The sequence below is a fragment of the Grampus griseus genome (genome assembly GCF_964374135.1).
Source record: "Grampus griseus genome assembly, chromosome: 2".
Taxonomy (NCBI): Eukaryota; Metazoa; Chordata; class Mammalia; order Artiodactyla; family Delphinidae; genus Grampus; species Grampus griseus.
The window spans coordinates 97662650-97683648 of NC_139018.1; positions in this window are offsets into that span (position 1 = coordinate 97662650).

The window sequence follows — 20999 nt, forward strand, 5'->3', positions numbered from 1 at the left end:
AGACTAGCGGTGATAGGAACAGCATCTTTGGGAGGAAGTTATGGGATAAGGAGTGAAGAAGTTTTTGATGAGTTGGAAAGGAGAAACAACTCTAGGCCACATTGAGCTCTTCATATTTTCTCTTAAAGTGACCACCATTCATAGCTTTTTCTTTCTTTCCAGCAAAGTGTGAGGTGAGAGAGTAGTGGCCAATGGTAATCATGATCTAGGTTCAAGAACTTCAAATCAAGTTAGTTATCCTTTATTCTTACTCCCTAGATTTAGATGGTTGCCAAGATCTTTAAATTCTGCACGTAAAACACCATTGCTGTCTGTCTCTTATATTCCATTTTAACAGGCATCACTGGTGTAGGCCCCAGTGACTCAGAGTCATCAGAATTATTGTAGCAGTGTCCTCTCCAGTCTCCATGTCTCTAGGTGCAGCATCTTTTAAACTACCCTACACACCACAGCTCATTCAACCCTCCTAAAGGGCTGTATTGACCTGGTCCGAAACACTGAATGTTCCCTGTTACTGTCAGGATAAATTTCAATTGCAAATAAATCAAGATTCTCACAACCTGGATGCAGTTTATCTTTCTGATATCCTTTCTCATTATTCCTCTAGGTTGACTATACTTGTAACTGACCTTGTTGGGGGCACCCACGCATGTGAAGCCCTCATTTTTTCTCCACTCACTTTCCTCAGCCAGCTAAAGCTCTTTAAATGGTAGCTCCATCAGTTTCCACGGCGTCTTGGTCGCTCTCATTCTCAAAAAGTCCCATCTAGTACAAATTTAAACTCTAGTCTTATCTCCTCCCTTCCACTTAACATAGGCTCCATCTGTGTCCCAGGGGATCTTCAGGATGGTAGGATATTGTCTGCTCTTGCCCGTCTTCTTTTCCTTTCTCCCCTGATTCTAGATCCTCTGGTGTTAAGCAGTAGGGAGAGGGTCAGGGATGAGTCCCTTTTCCTTGTGTGGCCGTTGGTGTGGTGTGGTCTTCCCTCGGGGGCTGTCCCTATTACTCTTAACACTGACTCAACATCAACGCTGTCTGTGTTTCAGGCCCCCCAGTGTTAGCTCTGGCGAGAGGGAGCTGTGAGTGTCTGGGCTTCCCTGTGGAGGCTGGGGTTCTTGGAGGAGGTCCATTCTGGATCTTCCTTTTCTCAGATCTTCCTTTGTCTCAGTCTCTGACAAAGCAGTATGCCTGCAGCCTTTGGTGCTGGAGTAACCCTCCTCTGTTGCCTGCAGGATGGCTTCACTTGGCTCCTTTTCCATGACGTCCATCTGACCCACAGGAAACCACGCAGCAGCTTTTCCTTGTCCAGTTGTGAGCATCTGAGCTGCTCCATGGCTGCATCGCTTCCCCCCTTTCCCACCCTCTCTCTTTGTCCTTTTCCTCAGGTCAAAGTATGTATAAACCTACTTCTGATCACGGGATGAATACCATTTACCCTTATATACAGGCTGAATCTCTTGAAGGCCCTCTCACTTGGCTTTAAGGGAGGATTGATCTCCTTGTTCCCCCTTCATGGGGAACTGAGGGGAAAAATAATATAAAACTCTTGCCCTGGCAGATGACTTACATTCTGACATTTCCTCCACTGCCCCACCCGCTCCATTGCACATTCCTCTGCTTGTGTGGATTGGATGGGACAGTTGTCATGAGGTGCTGGCTGTAGGGGAGATGGGATGGCTTATCAGTTACCTCTAAAAAGCCTTAAAGAGGTGTCTGCTCTTTCAAGAGTTTTCAGAATGTTCTTGTCAGCTGTCAGTCCCTAGCTTTAAGTTGTAGTCCCAATTCTGGAGAAAACAGGAACAGTCTGACTATTTTCTTACAAGTTCTCATATAGGCATATTTCTCCTAATAAAAATAATAGCTAAATTTAATGAGCATCTAAGACCCTACGTACTGTACAAAGCACTTCAATGCATTATCTCATTTAGTCCTCTGACAACCCAATGGACTTTGCATTGTCAGTATTATACTCATTTTATAGATGAAAGCAACTGAGGCTTAAATCAGTTACACAGTTCTTCTAAGGTCACATGTGTGGAAAGTGGCAGTAGCAGGACTGGAGCCCAGGTCCATGTGACTTTAACCTGTATGACATATTGACTCCAGACACACCATGCACTATGGCTTTACTCCTGTTGTTGACATTAGACTTGAGAGAGTATTCAGTTAGATATTTCCATCATACAGAGGAGAACCTTCCCCTAGAGAGGGCAGGCGAATTTGTCAAGGCCACACATCAGAACTTCCCTCAAATGCCTTCTTTACTCTCCTTTATATCCAAACCCTACATAGCCTTCAACACCTACCTCAGATTCCACCCCATCCCACCTCCCGAAGACTTCCCTGTCCAGCCCAGTCCTCAGTGGCCTCACATTCCTCTGAAACTTATGCCACTTTCTGCTGGTACCACGCACATGACACGCCCACATAGACTGTCTTGGCATTTCCTTAGTTGCCATGTAACTAATTTAAAAAATCATTTCATGTGCCCATGACTTCCTCCCTCACATAGATTGTCAGCAACATGAGCATTACTTTAAAAAATATTCCCTCATGTTGTAATTTTAGTTCAGTTTATCTATTCTCTATTGGTGGCCCTTTTGGGAGCAGGCGCTCAGACACGCCGATGGAGTCTTGATAAAGGTGATACAATTTCTTGTTTTGTTTACCCTAACTCAGAGTTTTAAAAAGCTGGCCTAAAAATATTCCATGTGTAGCTGCTGCCATACAGTGACTGAAACACAAAACTGCCTGACATTCCTCTCTGCGGCCATGGTGGGAGCACAGACAGGGCCGATCTTTGTGCTTGCTTTTCAAACGAGTGGTGTATACTTCAAAAGAAAAATAAAAAGTTAAAAAAATTATGTTGAGCACCTAACACAATGTACCTAGAGATGAGTAAGAAAATCCCTAATCTCAAGGAACTTTCTTTCTACGTAGTAAAGAACATCACGTAAGTGTACAAATTTTATTGTTATGAGAACAAGTTATATAAATGCTATAGCTATGAAACTTAAAAGGACAGATTGCATTGGTTTGAGGGGTTTGGGAGGCTTCTTAGAGGAAGCAGACGGCCCTGAAGGTGAAGATGTGGAATTATGAGCATTGAAGGCCGAGGGGAAAAAGCAAGAAAAAGCAAAGAGAAAGGCAAATAGCTCTCAGGTAAAGGGCTTACTATGGCCTCCCTGGGTTGCAGTGTGTGACCAAGCAGGTTGACTGTAGATTACAGATTTATTTTTTTTGACCAGCATAAGATTATTTTTTCCAATTATAATATGAATGCTTTTAGGTGGGTCTTGTCTAGATTTCATTTTCTCTTAGTTTTCTAACAGGCTGCTATACATTTCTCCTTGCCTCCCTAGACCCTGAAGGCTTCTGAGTGATGGGTATAGCAGGAGGATGCTGGTAAGGTGGCTTGGAGGACAGTGGTAGGTCAGTGGAAAGATTTTCAAACAAACAAGTCGTGGGGGAGACACTCAAGTTTTTGAGCGAAGGAGTGATGTGATGGGAGCCTCACTTTGGGACGATGGATCTGGCAGTGAGACTGAAGCAGAAAGAAGTGAGAATCAAGAAATCAGTGTTCCTTTTGTTTCCTTGCAGGCCCGGGTAGTTATACGTCTCCAATAATTCTTGTGGTCTGCACTACACAATTTAACACTGTCCTGCGTTCTCCAATTTTTTTCCTGTTGTAGCATTCTTTACTCAAGCTCTAGAGATCTGGGGTCATGCCTTTTATCATTTGTGTGTCTGACACATGCAGGCAGTCCATGGACAGTTGTTTTACTGGAGACTCGGTGTTACTTCTCTGGAGCAAGAAGGGGTGAGGAAGGGACATTAATTCACATGCCGTGTCAATTTAAATTATTAAAGAATTTGTTTCAGGTATCTGAGCACAGGACATGTGTTCTAATGCTTTTGTTTGGCTCTAGACCCACATAATGACCTTTTATGCTAAATAATGTTTTCTGTTCAAGATAAAATATCTTTCTTTTCTCTACTCTAACACACATGATGTGATCTGAATTACTCATAAGTGTTTTCAGTTTTTGCTTATGTTGCATTTTGAAGTTCAATATGCATAGACATCTTGGCATAAAGTGGTGCTAAACTCACTCATGAATACATTGGAGTCTGTTTTCCTGATTAAATGGAAAGTTAAAACCTTTAAGTTCAAGTACTAAAGCTTCCACTGAGTTTCAAGGAGGTCCCTTCTTAATTGAGTTCTTCTCAAACTGAAACTTTTAATTTCAACATTATGTTGAAAATGAAGGCTTGAAGGATTGACTCAGTGGTATGTTTCTCTTTGTAGGAATAGTGAACGGGCCTGGCAGTTCAGCTGTCCCACGTTATCTACCACATTATAAAACCAGAAGGTTTAGATATTAAGAAAATGCTATAGATATGGATTGATTTCTTCTATCAAAAAGCCTCATGTCTCATAGTGTTCACACAACATGTTTTCTTGGAAATCAAATAACCAGAGCAGAGACTGCTGTCAATGTCAGGGCTTTCTGTCAAGTGGCTTTTTGCTCCAAATGGTGGGTATGGCCAGGTTTACGTTTTTTTATAAAGTATGGGCAACAAAGTGAGTATAGACTGTTATTATTACTCATTCATCTCTGTTTCATCCTAGAAATACTTTTTATTACACCGTCAGTCTTGTTTGTGTGATTACAAAAACAATATACTAATTGTAAAAACAAAACAACAAATTCAGAGGTGAGTGAGATAAAGAAGGCTTCCTATGATTAGGAAGAGATAACCACTGTTAACTCTTTCACCATTTGGAATAGGTAGCTAGGTAGATAGGTAGGTAGGTAGATAGGTAGGTAAATAGATAGACAACAGATAAATGGGATTTTTGGTGGTTTGAACAGAAGAATAAACAATGGTATTTCTGTAAGTCCAACTATGGCATATTTATTCTTCAGGAGCCATTGAGGCAACTTATTTCATGTTTGGATTTTATCTTGGTTTAAGATCCAACAACTTCAGTGGGGGATGTTTCTTAACTCTGTGGTGATTAAAAGACTGCTCACTCACTAAAGTATAGCTCTCAGGCTGTTAAACCGTTCTGTGCAATAATTTAAATCAGTGGTTGAGTTAAGCTTGTGGGTAACTTGCTGGGTCTTAAAGATTCTGGAAGTGGTTCTCTGGATAATTTAGGAAGTTGTCAAGATAAGTTCCCTATGGGATAATATAGTAACACGCCAAAAAGTCCAGGTGAAATAAGTCCTTTTAAGATAATTATTGAATTTGGTTAGATGAATTGTGCAAACATGTTTCTGTGTTCCACACGTAGTTTATAGAAGAGCTAGAAAAACTCCTGATCTCTTTGACCTAACACTCTCCAATGTCTCCTGCCCCATCAATCCCATCATTGCCATGTTCCCTCCCTCAGGGTGAGCAGAAGCTCTTAGGATCCCAGGTTCAGAGAAGACAGAAAGTAGTTCAGGGAGGTTTCTGCTCTGAGTGTCAGAGGATTGCTTATGCTTAATCCAGCTTAAAACCTATGTCAATATTCATAGAAATTAAAGAGAAAGGACTTACTTCCTCAGGGACTAAGACAGGTGATTGAAAGAGATGAGGTTAAACAGAAAGGCTAGTGTGTTTTGTGGGGGTGGAGGGAGAGGAGAGAGGAGAAGGAGGAGAAGAGGAAGAAAAGGAAGAAGGAAGGGAGGAAGAAGCCAAGAGGAGGAGGGGATAGGAGGGAAAGGGAGAGGGACAGAAGAAGGAGAAGAAACTGGAAGACAAAAGGAGAGAGGAGAGGAGTGCTCACCTTTTAAAAATATATTGAGGTTAAAAATGTGTGTGGAGTAATGTGCAGAACTTAATTAGAGAATCAGATGAGGGTTAGCACATGTGTACCTGTATAAATAATTCCCAATAAAGATATAGAACTTTTCCTTCACCTCAGAGAGTCTCTTTACTCAACCTCCAGTATAATCTGTTCCACCCTCCGTACAAATATGGTGATTTCTGTCACTGTAGATTAGTTTTGACTGTTCTTGAGCGTCATACAAATGGAATCATACAGTATGTTCTCTTTTGTATCTGGCTTCTTTTGTTTCATATAAAGTTTGTGAGATTCGTCCATAGTGCTGGGTGTGATTCTACTTTATGACTGTACCACATTCGTTTACCCACGAAAACTGTCTTCCTGTTTTCTTATGTGATATTTGGTTTTTCATTTTGTTTTCTGATTACTGCAATTTCAATATTTGAACTGAGCATACATGTGCCACATGATGAGGGACCAGATCCTTTGGAAACGAATAATAATTGAATACTTGGAAACTTCATCTGTGCCGATTATTATCATCTCCTTACTACCAAATTTTAACCAAAGCTAATGTCCTCTAAAGTGCCCAAATCTACTTGGCAGTGGTATTTCACATTTACACATGATTCTGCAGTTTATAAAGCATCTTTATACACAGCATTTTCTTTTACCTTAATCAACATTGATAGTTTCTAGGTATCAGATTTTGAAATGGAGAGTCAGGTACATGGACTTCCTGTTCCCTTCCCCCCAAATTCTAATTTTGTGATGTGTTACTCCATCAAATTTCTCTGGGACTGTAATAAGAATGACTGATTCTCTGTGCATAAGATCTGGTTAGGGTTTCAATGCAGCCAATTCTACTGCCCTGCTCAGTGTGCCTGTTTATAACCATGTAGTTCTTGTCTGTGCTGCTCTTTGTTCACCGTTGGTTGGTCTTTTACACATTGCTTTTTAAAAGCAAGGAATTTCTCTGTCTGACTTATTTCACTAAGCATAATACCCTCTAGATGCATCAATATTGTTGTAAATGGCAGACTTTCATTTTTTTTTATGGTTATGGTTTTATGGTTATATGTATATATGCACCATATCTTCTTTATCCATTCATCTATTGTGGATACCTGGGTTGCTTCCGTTTCTTGGCAATTGTAAATAATGCTGCTTATGAACATTGGTATGCGTGTATCTTTTTGAGTTAGCATTTTAATTTTTTTCAGATATATGCACAGGAGTGGAATTGCTGGATCATATGGTAGTTTTACTTTTAGTTTTTTGAGGACTCTCCATACTGTTTTCCATAGTGGGTGCATCGATTTGCCTTCCCAACAGCAGTGTACAGGGCTCACTTTTCTCTATGTCCTCACCATTTGTTATTTGTAGACTTTTTGATGTTAGCCATTCTGACAGTTATGAGGTGGTTTTGATTTGTGCTTCTCTAATAATTAGTCATGCTGAGCATCTTCTCATGTGTCTCTTGGCCATCTAGATGTCTTCTTTGGAAAAATGTCTATTCAGGTCTTCTACCTGTTTTTAATTGGGTTGTGTGTTTTTTTGATATTGAATTGTGTGAGCTGTTTCTTAAAAAAAATTGTAAATCAAGTATACGTCAATAAAAAACTAATTTAAAAATAAATAAAAGTAAGGAATATTTAAAACCTGTTCTAAAAAATAAATGAAAGATCTAGCTGCTTTAAGGTATTTTCCATTCAATTTAGTTCTGAAATCACTTAAGGAAAAAAAAAAAAAGTTTTGTATAAGTGTCCTTTTGCATTACTGAAGGACTACTTAGTATCATGTCATGGAACCAGCCAATAAATGAACCTCTCGAACAATGAACGTGCCAATACAAACTGCATGGTATCTGGAAAAGTGATGACCTCTAGAAAATTTACTATATTATGTTAAAAGATCTTTAACTTTCATTTTAAAACTATTTTTGCTTTTTTTTAAAAATATAAATTTATTTATTTATTTTTGGCTGCAATGGGTCTTCATTGCTGCACCCAGGCTTTCTCTAGTTGGGGTGAGAGGGGGCTACTCTTTGTTGCGGTGTGTGGGCTTCTCTTGTTGTGGAGCATGGGCTCTAGGAGCACAGGCTTCTATAGTTGTGGCATGTGGGCTCTAGAGCACAGGCTCAGTAGTTGTGGTGCATGGGCTTAGCTGCTCCACAGCATGTGGGATCTTGCTGGACCAGGGCTCGAACCTGTGACCCCTGCATTGGCAGGCAGATTCTTAACCACTGCACCACCAGGGAAGTCCACTGTTTTTGTTTTTGAACAATTAAATCAAATCTGGTCATGGTTCCCCAGGAAAAGATTTGCCTCCAAACTCTCTTTGTAAAGAAGACATGCCTTGTACATTTTGATTGCCTTGGTAGAAGAAGCATATTGAAAAATAAAAGAAAAATATTTTAGCAAGGAAAATATTCCTCCATGATTCTAAATAAGTTCAATTTTTATGAAATGTATGTGTGGACATAGCATTTGTGTTAATGGTTATTTATAGACTCTGTCAGTAAATAATGAGCTTTGTGCTTGTAGCTCCCTTAGGTCTTTCTGTGACTTTTGGAAAGTGAATCCTGATTCTCTTTTTAAATAAAAAAAATATATAAGGGCCATGTAATATAAAATATAAAGTACCCTAAAATTTTAAATAAATTTATTGTGCTGCATATGTGCGTGCACACGTGTTATTTTTCTCTGTTTTCAGGCAACACATTTTACCAAGGATGGCTGGTATTTTTGTTTACATCCTGTGGTTACTCTACTGGAGTAAAATGGGCAAATACTGTGCCCATTTTACAGATGTGGAATGCTGATCCTGCAATATGAAGTGGCTAGAAAGAGGTGAGGCTAAAATGAAAATTCAGCCCTTCTGAGAGATTTTTCAGTGCTCTCCCCTATACACTTTTTTTTTTTTTGCTCATCTTTTTCAGTTTTTGGCATAGCCACCCAAGGAGAGGACCAGGCGCAAAACCAAGAACAGAAAGGGTCTGCAAAGGGTATAATGAGAGCTCTGGATGAACAGTAATTTTACTCAGATCTGAGAACTAGAAAGCTGGCTGAAAAAGCTGTCTGTATTATAAAAACTGAAAAAACTAGATGGCAAATCAATATTCATCCAGAGTAAACTTTATTGACCAATTACTTAAATTTCAAAGAACTTAATTTGTGTTGCAGCAGCTTTGCAATTGTTTTCTGAAGAGCTGAAGAAATCGCCCTATAATGTTCGAACTGCAGATTTGGTTTTCAGAGAGGATTGTGTGCAGTGTTTTAGAGTACGACCGTGGGTCAGCATTTCGGTGACAGCTTGAAAGGCCTTTAGCTTCAAGAAGCTTCTGTGAGGTCAGCGGAGGGCTCTCCTGGGACCAAATCCCCATCTATGATCAGGATAACTTGAAATGAGATTTCTAACAGGAATTAACCAGGGCCTCTTTTTCCTCTTTTTTTAAAGCAAGCTGCACTGTCATCCTTTATGGAAATCATCACAAAAGAAGGGCTTGAGAGGGAGTGGTTCTGCTTAAGACATTGCAGCAGATAATGGATAAAATAAGATGTGGGTGATTGCTCACAGCCCCCTCCCAACACCATTGCTTCTTACTCCCTTTTAGAGAACACCCAAGTGAGTTTTAGGATAACAATGGCTTGGTTTTAATGTTCATGAATAAAAGAAGGAGACTGTGAGTAAGCATTGGAATTTGGAAGGCAATAAAGAAACATATCAAGAGAGAAAAGCAACTTGGGACTGAATTGGAAGTGGAATAGAAAATAATCAGTCCTTCTTCTGTATCACCCCAAGTAATGTTGGCCTTGTCAAATGCATCACAGCTTGAGTCAAGTGTCAGCGGTGTCTGGGTTGTAGAAAGGAATAAGCCCATCCATTACGGGCTGCATCGACTCCTCTAAGTCAGCTGGAGAAGTTGGGTGTGTTGGGGGGGGGGCGGAGGGGATGGGGGGGTGTTTGTGTAGGTGTAAATTTAAATCTATTTAGTTCTCTTTGTTTTGCTCTGTGAAGGAGAAATGGAAGTTATTTAAATATCTAAGTTCTTTTGAGCCTCAAAGTTGCCATGCTGGTTGGAAAGGTAGCTGCTTACTCAAGTTTCCATGGTTAGGGAATGCTAGGGTTGAACACTGTGCCTAAGTCTGTGGATACATACACTATCCCATTGTGAAAATGGTCATTTTAAATATCTTAAAGTTAAAAAGCTTTGCCTTGTATTGGGACCATAACTTCTGATTTGAAGACACTGGAAGTCAAATTCATGTAATTTTTTTTTTGAATTTTTTTTTTGCGGTACGCGGGCCCCTCACTGATGCGGCCCCTCCCATTGCGGAGCACAGGCTCCGGATGCGCAGGCCCAGCGGCCATGGCTCACGGGCCCAGCCGCTCTGCGGCACGTGGGATCCTCCCGGACCGGGGCACGAACCCGTGTCCCCTGCATCGGCAGGCGGACTCTCAACCACTGCGCCACCAGGGAAGCCCATCAAATTCCTGTAATTTTTAACGAAGTTTTGCTCAGTCACTTTCAGCTACTTTAAACCAGATTAACATGAATGAGAAATAAAGTAAAGAATATCCTTTAGATAATGAATAGAGGCTGTCAACCTCTAGATCCCCTTCCCTGGTCACAGTTTAATTATCCAGCAGTGGGTGTCTGACTTAAACTGCCAATCAGAACTATTAACCACCTGATTGGGAGGTCTTTTAGTCATTTTTCTCTTGTTATAGTAATTGTGAGGTTTGAAAGTTGATTTTGTCACTTGCAATCAAAGTCCTGACCAATACATGTATCCATTTAGGGAGTATTTAGAGGGCTACATTCTCAAAAATCTTTTAGTGGCTTCCAGTAAGTGAATTATTTCTACATTAGAATAATAATAAAATAATAATAATGATAATTAGAATGGATTATTCACTACATAAAACCATAAAGGATCCTATTAAAATACAAATATTATGCAGAAGAACTGTACATCCAGCCTCTAACCCCTGTGATCACTTTAACACTAATTATCTTGATTATCTAGTCAGCAACCTTTTGGAGTTTTGATTCAAAAGTCAGCACAGCTTAGTTTTGAAGGAAAAGAAAGACCAGAAGCAAACATCATAGGAGGTAGGGATAATACAAGGGCAGACAAGTAGAGCACATTTCTCAGGTTTTTGGGTGGAGTCATGAGCAAAAGATAACTCTTAAAAGATAACTGTCTTTGTTGCATCAGATTCAAGACTTTAATTTTCTTAACCCAAAAAGAAAGAGGAAAATGCCGATTCAGGTCTATCACATGTCCTCTCATAGAGTTGTTGGTAAAGCAGTTAAAAGCACAAATGACAGAAATGGTAGATACTGGTCCCATTATTGCTATATTATGCAGACAGAGTATGTGTTTTCCCCAGATTAGATTTTTATGACAAGATTTTTTTTTTTTTTTTTGGTCATAATACTGAACTGTTATTTGTCAAAGAAGATATATTTGGTTTTGGCTGTTGCAGAAATCTTAGAGGAAAAATTCCTAGGTAGCATTTTACATTTAAAAAGTACATAAAGCAAAGGGCTTCCCTTCCCTAGTGGCGCAGTAGTTAAGAATCCGTCTGCCAATGCAGGAGACACGGGTTCGAGCCCTGGTCCCAGAAGATCCCACATGCCGCGGAACAACTAACCTGTGCACCACAACTACTGAGACTGCGCTCTAGAGCCCGTGTGCCACAGCTACTGAAGCCTGCACGCCTAGAGCCCGTGCTCCCAACAAGAGAAGCCACCACAATGAGAAGCTTGCACACCACAACGAGGAGCAGCCCCCGCTAACCGCAACCAGAGAAAAGCCTGCGTGCAGCAACAAAGACCCAATGCAGTCAAAAATAAAATAAATAAAATAAATTTATAAAAAAAAGAAGTACATAAACCTGAAGAGCAAATTTTTTTCTTTCAGAATAGGTTTTATTGTCTTTGAAAGCTTCAGACTTTCATAAAGCATTATAATACTTGGAATAAGCATATAAAATATTTCAGGGTATTGGTATTTATCTCTTTTTTTTCATAATTCTGGGCAAAAAAAATCCTAGGGAAAGTCTGAGGATAGATTTCTTCCATTTTCTCTTTGTTGTTTCCAGTTTTCCAAGTTGCCTTGACGCAGAGGTCAGGGGAAATGATCCAGGTCCTGAGCACATCTGGGCTAGGATCCACGAGGCCAGCTGAGACCATCGTTGCTGTTAGTGAAAGAGCTTCATAAGTGCTTAAGGCTGGAAGGGATGGTCCAAATCAACTATAGAATCCTGTCATTTTTCAAATGGGAAACTGAGGTGCAGGGAGGTGAAAGGACCTGTCAAGGTCATACAATCAGCTAGTGTCAGAGCTGTGCTCCAGGCAGACTGACTTCCCATTCAGCTGTTTTCTTAGTAATTTCCCAGGGTCCTTTTCACTTCATCCTTTACTTGTTTCCCTTCCACTTCCTCCACTGACCCCCGATCTTGACCAGGCTACTCTTATAGCCTCAATCCTGCTGTTTGGTTCTACTGATTGAGTGGGATCTCCCCACCTCGAGTCTTGGCATCCTCTGAGTGGTTTTGACTCGGACATACCCTTCCAGAGGTTTGGTTTTGTTTTGTTTTTTGCGGTACGCGGGCCTCTCACTGCTGTGCCCTCTCCTGCTGCAGAGCACAGGCTCCAGACGCGCAGGCTCAGCGGCCATGGCTCACGGGCGCAGCCGCTCCGCAGCATGTGGGATCTTCCCAGACCAGGGCACGAACCCGTGTACCTTGCATCGGCAGGCGGACTCTCAACCACGGCGCCACCAGGGAAGCCCCCTTCCAGGGGTTTTATTTGCCGATGACCTTGAGGACTCCCTCTCCACCTGCTGGCCTTTACCACTACAGCAGCTGCCATCCTGCTCTCACCACCACCACAATTTATCCAGTTACTACTTTCTGCCAGGTGCTGTGCTTAGCACTTTCTAAAAGCAAGCTCATGCACTCCACACAACAGCTCTTTAAGGTGAGTATTTCCCCCCCCCTGCAGTTGAAGAAATCAAAGCTCAGAGAAGTTACATCATGTCTCCATCACCTCACGGTGCTAAGTGTAAGCTGAGGTTAAAACCCAGGAATATCCAAGTCCCATTCTTTTTCCATGACACCTTTCAGTCCCAGTCTGAACTGCTTAAAGCTCAGATTTTAGTGACAAATCATTGCAAATTACACTGCTTAGGGCACTCTAGTTCCCATTAATCTGCTCTGTAAATTATCTTTAATTATGTGTTAATGCATGAGGCTTCCCTCTTTGGGCTTGTCTGATACTAGGACTACCCTGCTTTATGCTCTTGGGACTCTGTGTTCAATATTCTGCCCTTTTATGTGTTCCGGATGTGGGAATGGGAATGGTTAAATGTCGCTCTATTGGCTGAAACAGTTACTCCGTTTGGCTGAAACACTAACTCCTGATTGAAACTTCAGCTGAAAACAGACCCTCCAAATGGCATACATTTGTACCCCTGAGCACTATGGCAGACTAATTGCTTACCGAATTTCTACTCTTATCCTTCTTTCTTAAGTGAACCAGGTTCAGGGCAACTGAATATTTTTCAGTGAAGACCCTCAATCATCTGAAAAGTACTCGTGTTTCCAGCCTCTCTAAAGGTGCAAGGGATGTCTGCCGGGGATTTCTAGGGAAGTATGGCTTTCCTAATGCAGACGCTGTTCTGTGTTCCTTGGCACTTCTTTCTTTTCCATGCTTGGAGTGTTAATGGCAGACACAGCTATCTTGCAGTATGGCCATAAGCATAAAAACCACACCCTAAAGACAGTGAGTAGAAACACTGAAGGCAGCCAGGATACCAGTGACATCATGAAACTACTCTACCAGTCCTAGACTGCCTACCTCCTACTTTCTTGTTAAATCAGAAAATAAACTTTTATTTGGGAAAGCCATAGTTAATTTGTTTGGGTTTTTCTTACATATAGTTACTTAAAAACTGTGAAAATTGCTGATGGAGTCCAGCCTCCTCATTTTGTACAAGTGACTGAAGCTTACTTTCCTTCTTCACTTTATAACACCTTATCTAACTTGATTCTTCTTCATGGTGCCCCAAATCAGCTAAAATTACGTATTTATTTACTGTCTGTCTTCCACGCTAGAATGTAAGTTCCCCAGGGTTAAGGACTACATCTTTCTTGTCTATTGCTACATTCCTAGCACTTAGGACCGTGTCTCACACAGCAGACATACTCAGTGTTCATTGAATAAATGTACGAATCAGTGAGCTCTCACAGGGGTCCAATGACTACATTAAGAAAATGTGTAATAGGGATTAAAACCATCTGCCTGATAACCAGCTCAGTAATCCTTCATTACACTACTGCTTTGGGTTCTCTTTTAAGTCCTAGGGTAACAGTGATAATTCTATATACACATTTAACAGAAACACATTACAATCCAATTGAATCTACTCACAATGTCATCAAACTCTTATAGCATCACCTCTTCAGACTTGTCCCTCATATAATACCATTTTTGCCACCGTTCCTGAATTGCCATGACTAGAAGCTCTCCCTTAAAGGGCTCTATACATGATGCCTTTCTTGGAAAATCACAAAACACCTTAGAATATTAAAGATTCTTATAGGCACTATAATTAAAAAATTGATTTAACTTTACCTTAATACTTTCCAAATTTATTTTCTATCTGAATATCCTGTCTATCTTCATTCTTTGGCTAACCACTACTAAAGTCCCAAGGAATTAATGCTGTACCTTGAAAAACTGTGAGTCTTGACCACTGTAGTTCAAGTTGGGTATTTTATGTTCTTCAATTTCTTATAAAAAAAGCCTTGATGAGCATTGGTGTCTGATGATGAAAACCCTACTCTCTACAAGTATTCTCTTTTTGGGCTAACTTTTCCAGCTGTGCGATTCATGCTGCTCAGTTCAATATGAGAATTTCTATATCACTTCCTCCTGCTGGCTCTTACAGTCCTAAAAATGCAGCCTATTCTTTTACACAAAGCTGATGGCTATCATCATCATCATCATCACCATCTTCTTCTAACATTAAAGTTACAACTATGGTATTATTTTTAAACCAGTCACGTTTATCTTTTAAACATGGCTCTAATAAAATTATTTTAAATGATTCTCGCCCACAGACACACACACACACACACACACACACACACACACTTTTTTTCCCCCTAATAGCCATATGTATTCTTCAAATTAGCATTTTCCTAAATTGGCTTGCTCTATGGCAGCCTAAAGAGGGAGGTCACCATGGCCTCTTCTGATTCCCTAGTGAAGAGGAGTAGAATCAAAAGGCGTTAGCTTACTGAAGGAGCATACTGTTGACTGGGCTATTTTAAAGTTAACAAGTTTCAAGAATAGATAGTCCATGTGTCTTAAGAGAACGCAGTAGCATTTGTTTTGTAGGCCAATAATGACTTGACAAAGAATATTATTGATCTTTAGATGAGCAGTTAGGCCAGAATATCCATAGATTAATTTTTCAGAATATTGTTAAAAGGCTCTGACACATCTGAGTTTTAATCTACTACTCTCCCAAAATAAGATGCTAAGTTATTTCAAGGCTCTACTCTTGGCTTTTCTTTGTTCTTTCCCAGAGCCATATATTTAAACATCACCTGATTACTCTTAAATGCACATCTCTAAGCATCTGCTGAGCTCCAGACTTACATATCCAAGTGTCTCCTCACAGATAGTGTCACTTCTCTTTGGAAATCTAATAGACATGTCTAGTTTAAGATTTTCTGAACAGAAATCTTAATTTCTATGGTCTGCTTCACCACTCTTTCCCCTAATTTTCACCATTTCAGGAAGGGCCAAACCCAGTTGCTCAGGACCCTGACTAATCAAAATTTTGATTTCCTTTTTCTCCTTCTAGTCTATATCAGTCCATTAATGAGTCCTATCAATACTTCCTCCAAAATGTGTTCAAATCTGACAACCTAAAACCATCTGTACTGATAAAGCCTAATCCAAGCCACTTTTATTATGTCTCTTCTGGACTATTACGACAGCCTTTTTATGGTCCTCCTGGGTCCACTTTTGTCCTCCCATGGTCCACTCTCCTTAGAGCCAAAGTAATCTCTCTCGGTGTGAATGCCATTATATCACTCTCGTGCCTAAGACTCTTCAGTGGCTTCACAGGTCAGTGAGAAGAATGTCCAAGTCCCTATCATGGCTTGCAATGGCCTACGTGTTTCTCTGATTGTATTTCCTATCATTCTTCCTGTTGCTTACTACATTTCTGCAACCTTGGCTTCTTTCCTTTCTGTTCCCTTAAATACACCATGCTCATTTGGTCTTGGGGCCTTTGCGCTTGTTATTTCCTCTGCTTAAAATACTCTTCTGATGTGTTTCCATATAACAGTATCATTTTCATTACTGAAGACTCAGGTCACTGTCACTTCTCAGGTCTTCTGTGATCACATTAACGCCAGTAGGATCTTGTGCACACAAGTCACTCTATTCTTTTGCACTGCTATACTTATTTCTGTACATATTTGTTATCTGTCTATGTCCACTGGCATATACCCTTGAGGTCAAGGAATTTGATTACTGTACCTAAGAAAGAGCCTCTCATAACAAGTGCTCTGTAAGAACTTGTTGACTGTCTGAATAAATATGGATCCTTAAAAATACTTCATTGTTATCTTTGTCTCTAATCTCTTCCTTCAAATCACTTTCCTTCCCAATTAAACTTCTTAAAGCGTTAACTTCTTATGTTCAAGAGCACATAATAGCTTCCATAGAGGATAAAGTTCCAAACTCCTCTTCCTGAAATTTCAAGATGCTAATTTTCTTAACCCAAACTTTTTAACCCCCAAAGTTTTAAACTTTTTCCCCTAAATGAACTCTGGGCTGGAAGACTGAGTTCCCTCTCCCTGAGAAAGTCTCTTTCCAGTCTCTGATCTTTGCTATATTCCTCCAACTGTAAATTTTCACCCAATTCCGCATGGTTCAATTTCCCCTCCCCTACCAAGCACTACTCCAGCCTGTAGACAGCTTTTTCTTTCCTTCTATATATCTCTTATTGTTTATATTGTCATCAAATTGGTGGAACAGATCCTTATACTACTTTATTTATGTGTAGGTTATCCCCCCAAAGGAAAGACCGAATTTGAATATTAAATGCCTCCTCAACCTCCTAGCATAATGTTCCACAGAAAATATATCTATTTAATTCCAGTTTCAATAGACATGGTGACAGAAAAACATTTATTTACTGTAAACACCTATTTATCATAATAAATATAAAAAAGCAAGGGTGATGACAAAAAGCTACTGATATTTGATCTCATTGTTAGAAAAACAATAGGGTATGGTGGTGAGCGTTATGGATAACTGCAGTCACATAACTCACCTAAGGAGGGCGGCCACAGCGCATGTCCAGGGAATTATTACTGTATAAAAACAGAGGCCCACTGTTCATTGACCCTGGTTTTTTTATGTTTTTATTTTGTGGTTTTTTTTTCCCTGCTAAGGAAAACCAGAAATGCATATCTTTTATGCTAAATCACCCGATTTTTTACTTTTTTTCTTCCAGGAAACAAAGTGTTTTATTAAAGAGCTCAAGGAAGCAAAAATAGAGGTCAAAGGCTCTGTGTTTTTAAATATCACTCATTGACTACTTATTCCAACTTCAGATAGAATTCTGTTAATTATAGATATGATTTTTCTAGTTCACAGATTAAATGCAGAAAATCAGAGAAGAGGAAAGACGTGTTTAAGACACAGAAAAGTCAACTGATTAAAGACATGTAGATATATATAAAAAAATCACCCAATTTTAAAAAGTTCAACATATCTGAGGCCCAAGTCTGCAAATTTTATTTTGCACTTTCGCAATGCTGACTCAAAAACTGTTCTATATTGTTAATTAACTGAGTTCCAGGAACCTGTACTTCATTCCCTCCAATTTCCCTTCATTTTCACAAATATTTCAAATATTTCTTTTTTCTCCTTTCCAACACTAGTCTTCATAATTTACCAAAGATTTTTTTTTTTAACATTTAGTATGTGCTTTCTGATGACAAAAGTAATATATACCCTCGTAGAAAATTTGGAAAATACTGAAAGGTTTGTTTACATAAGAATGTAAGAATAATTCTATACATTGCTATTATTTTTATTTATTTTCTTTCTATTTTAGCCTATGACATTTAGTTAACATAATAAAAGCATTGGGTTTATTTTTTATAAAAGAAATTCTCCATGACATTAAAAATTCTTGATAAGCATTATTCTAATGTCTACATAAATTTCTATTGCTTGGATTAATCATAATTTATTTAGCCACTTCTCTATCATTGGATAATTAGGTTGTTTGCAGTGTTTCCCCCATAATGAATAATGTTGCAGTGAACATTTTTGTACATAAACTTCTCTCTATATTTTGAATTATTTTCTTAGAAATGAAGTCAATAGATTCAAATATATAAATATTTTTGAGGCCAAGTTGATTTCTAAAAACAGTTTGCCAATTTATAATGCTGCCAGGAACTTGAGAGTGTATATTTTACTGCATCCAGAACATTTGGATATTCTCATTAAAAAATATTTTACGGTAATTGGTAATTCCATGTCTCTCTCCTCCCCTCAAGTCTTCTCTTCTGTCACTGATTTATCTCTACATATGACCTTCGCTCCTTTTTAAAGTGAAAATTGAGGATTCCTGTCCCTCTATCTACAAAATTACCCATAGCCACACTCATTCTTATTCCTTCCCACTTGCCTCAATAAAAGAAATTACCTTTTTGATTTGGGTCAATACCTTCACTTGCACTTTATCTTTCATCTCTTTCTATATCCTCCAAGATCATGCTCTCTTAGCCATTACCCTGTCTTTAGTATTTTCAATATCTTGAAGAAACTATATCAGTATCTTCAATATCTCTCTTTTGGTTCTTTCTTTATGGCTTATAACAATTCTCAATTTTGTTTTATTAAAAATCTTTCATCCTAGTTTTCCCTTCTAGTTGTGCTCTTATTTCTCTTCTTCCTTTTACAGCCAATCTCTTTGAAAGAGTGGTCTTAACACCCAACCTTAACTTTCTCCACTTCCAGCCTTCTTCTGGGCACCAATGGCATTATTTCTCTGGAACAAGTTTTGCTCAGATCACGAGTGATCTACTATGTGTAAATCCAATGGTCTCTTTTTACAACTCATTTTACTTGTCCTATATGATCCTTTAATACTCCTTTACCCTAATCCCATTAAGTGTACTTTTCTAGAGATAGGAGACAGAAAGGTTGGAGGAGGTTACCGCCAAATTTCTGCCTCAATAGGGTTATCAGTTGTGGCCAAGAATTGGCAGTCATGGAAGAGAAAAAAGACTAATAGAGTCAGAAAGTACACTGATGAAAGGACTAATGTTATCAGCTGGAGTTTGTGGAACATGAGGACCTATCGTGAGTAGTTTGGGGCAGCAGAAACCTAACATAGTAGCAGGAAGAATAATTAGGGATAGAAGAAACCAAAGGCAATGACAGATGAGGACCAGAAAATAGCTGAGACTAACAAGTCTGAATTATTTATTCATTCATTTAACTCCTATTAAACACTTCCTGCATGCTAAGCACAGGCAATATAGTGTGTCAAGGGGTAGATAATTCATTGTCAGTAATGGCAAAGCAAGAAATTTATAGTTATAGAAGCTAACACAGAAACAGATTGGTCAGGGGTCTTCAGGGAATTTAGGGGGACAAGGATGCATGGTGGCTGTAGCCTAAGTGCATCCCAGTATCAACAGCACAAGAGAAGGCAACTGAAACTCATTTTGGAATAATACAGGTATGAAGGGAGGAAATAATGGTATAAGAGGGATTCTAGGAGAGAGAGAAGGGAAATTCAGAAGCAGTAGAAGCTTCAGAATGGCAGGGATGAGGCTAGAATGGTGGGACACGGGTCCTAATAAGAGTATCTTTGGAAGATGCCAGTGAAATCATATAGTCAATCTGAAGTTTTATTCTGTTTGAAATAAATACAACATAATGTTGATGCAATAAATTGTTTGGTTAAAAAGTATTCTCTAATGCAGGGGATAAAGTCTTCATAAAAATTCAAATAAGTTATGTTGATAGACGTTAGTCTGTATTTTGGAACTCTAAAGCTAATGCAATCTGCATGACATCAGATCAACTCAGATTTCAAGATTGCCTTGACCTCAACAGATGTAACACATTAGAACTTCCTAGTGTAAATAAAAGGGCCCAGACATATTGTTCTACATTACAAGATTTTTTCATGGTGCCTATTGAAATACATCAGAAGCACATCCATCAGATGCCACTTGAAATATTTCAGAGTATAATCTCTGAAGAGAAAATCATTTCCATTCTAATTAAGTGTCCAGAATTTGAAATCCAGCCAGAGCAAGACAAGTTCGATCAGAGTCCTTCTCATTAATACAAGATTGTGATGATAGCTCCCTGTGAAACTGGATGACCACAAGGCTGACCAGATAATTTTGCCTTTCTTCAATTCCATTGCCCTCAGCCAAATCAATAGAATGGCAATTCTTATCAATCTCCAATCTATCCACCATGATCAGACCAGGTACACTGTTGTCCAATGACTTTCCCTAGCGATGCTCTGTAGCCTGAGAGCAAGCAAAGGAAAGCAGGTAGTAGGCATGATCTGGTATTGGAAAACTGGAAGTGGAGGGGCTGTGTTCACGTCTAGGTCAGGTAGAAAATCATATGTGCAGCCTAACTGGCTGTGAATAAGAAGGTATTTAGTGACCGAAGAAGACCTCTCCGAGAGCTGCTGTGGTAGTTGTGGAATTGTGAAAGAAAAGGGAGATAATGAAGTTTTCATTTGAGATAGGGAGTGCTTAGTATTTAGACCTTGGCAGCACATACAAAAAGAAAGTTCCTGTGAAATAGAGATGACATTGTGCAGGGATATAAAAGGTTAAAAAACTGGAACCTTAGTGGGTCTTTAACATGAATATCCACATACCTAATAATTCTTAATTGATTGGGTGGCTGATTGATTGGTTTATTTGACCAAATGCAAGCCTGAGAATTATGATTTTAAATCTTAAAGATTCAGTAAGGAGACTTTTGGTTGTGGGATTAGTCAGGACAATTAAACTTTTACTCCAGGATATTGAATCTTGAATCAACTGATTCAAGAACTTAATTACTGCTCATTCCTACAGATGGCAATACCTGGAACCCAGGAGAGACTGGTTTTTTGTCTGTTTT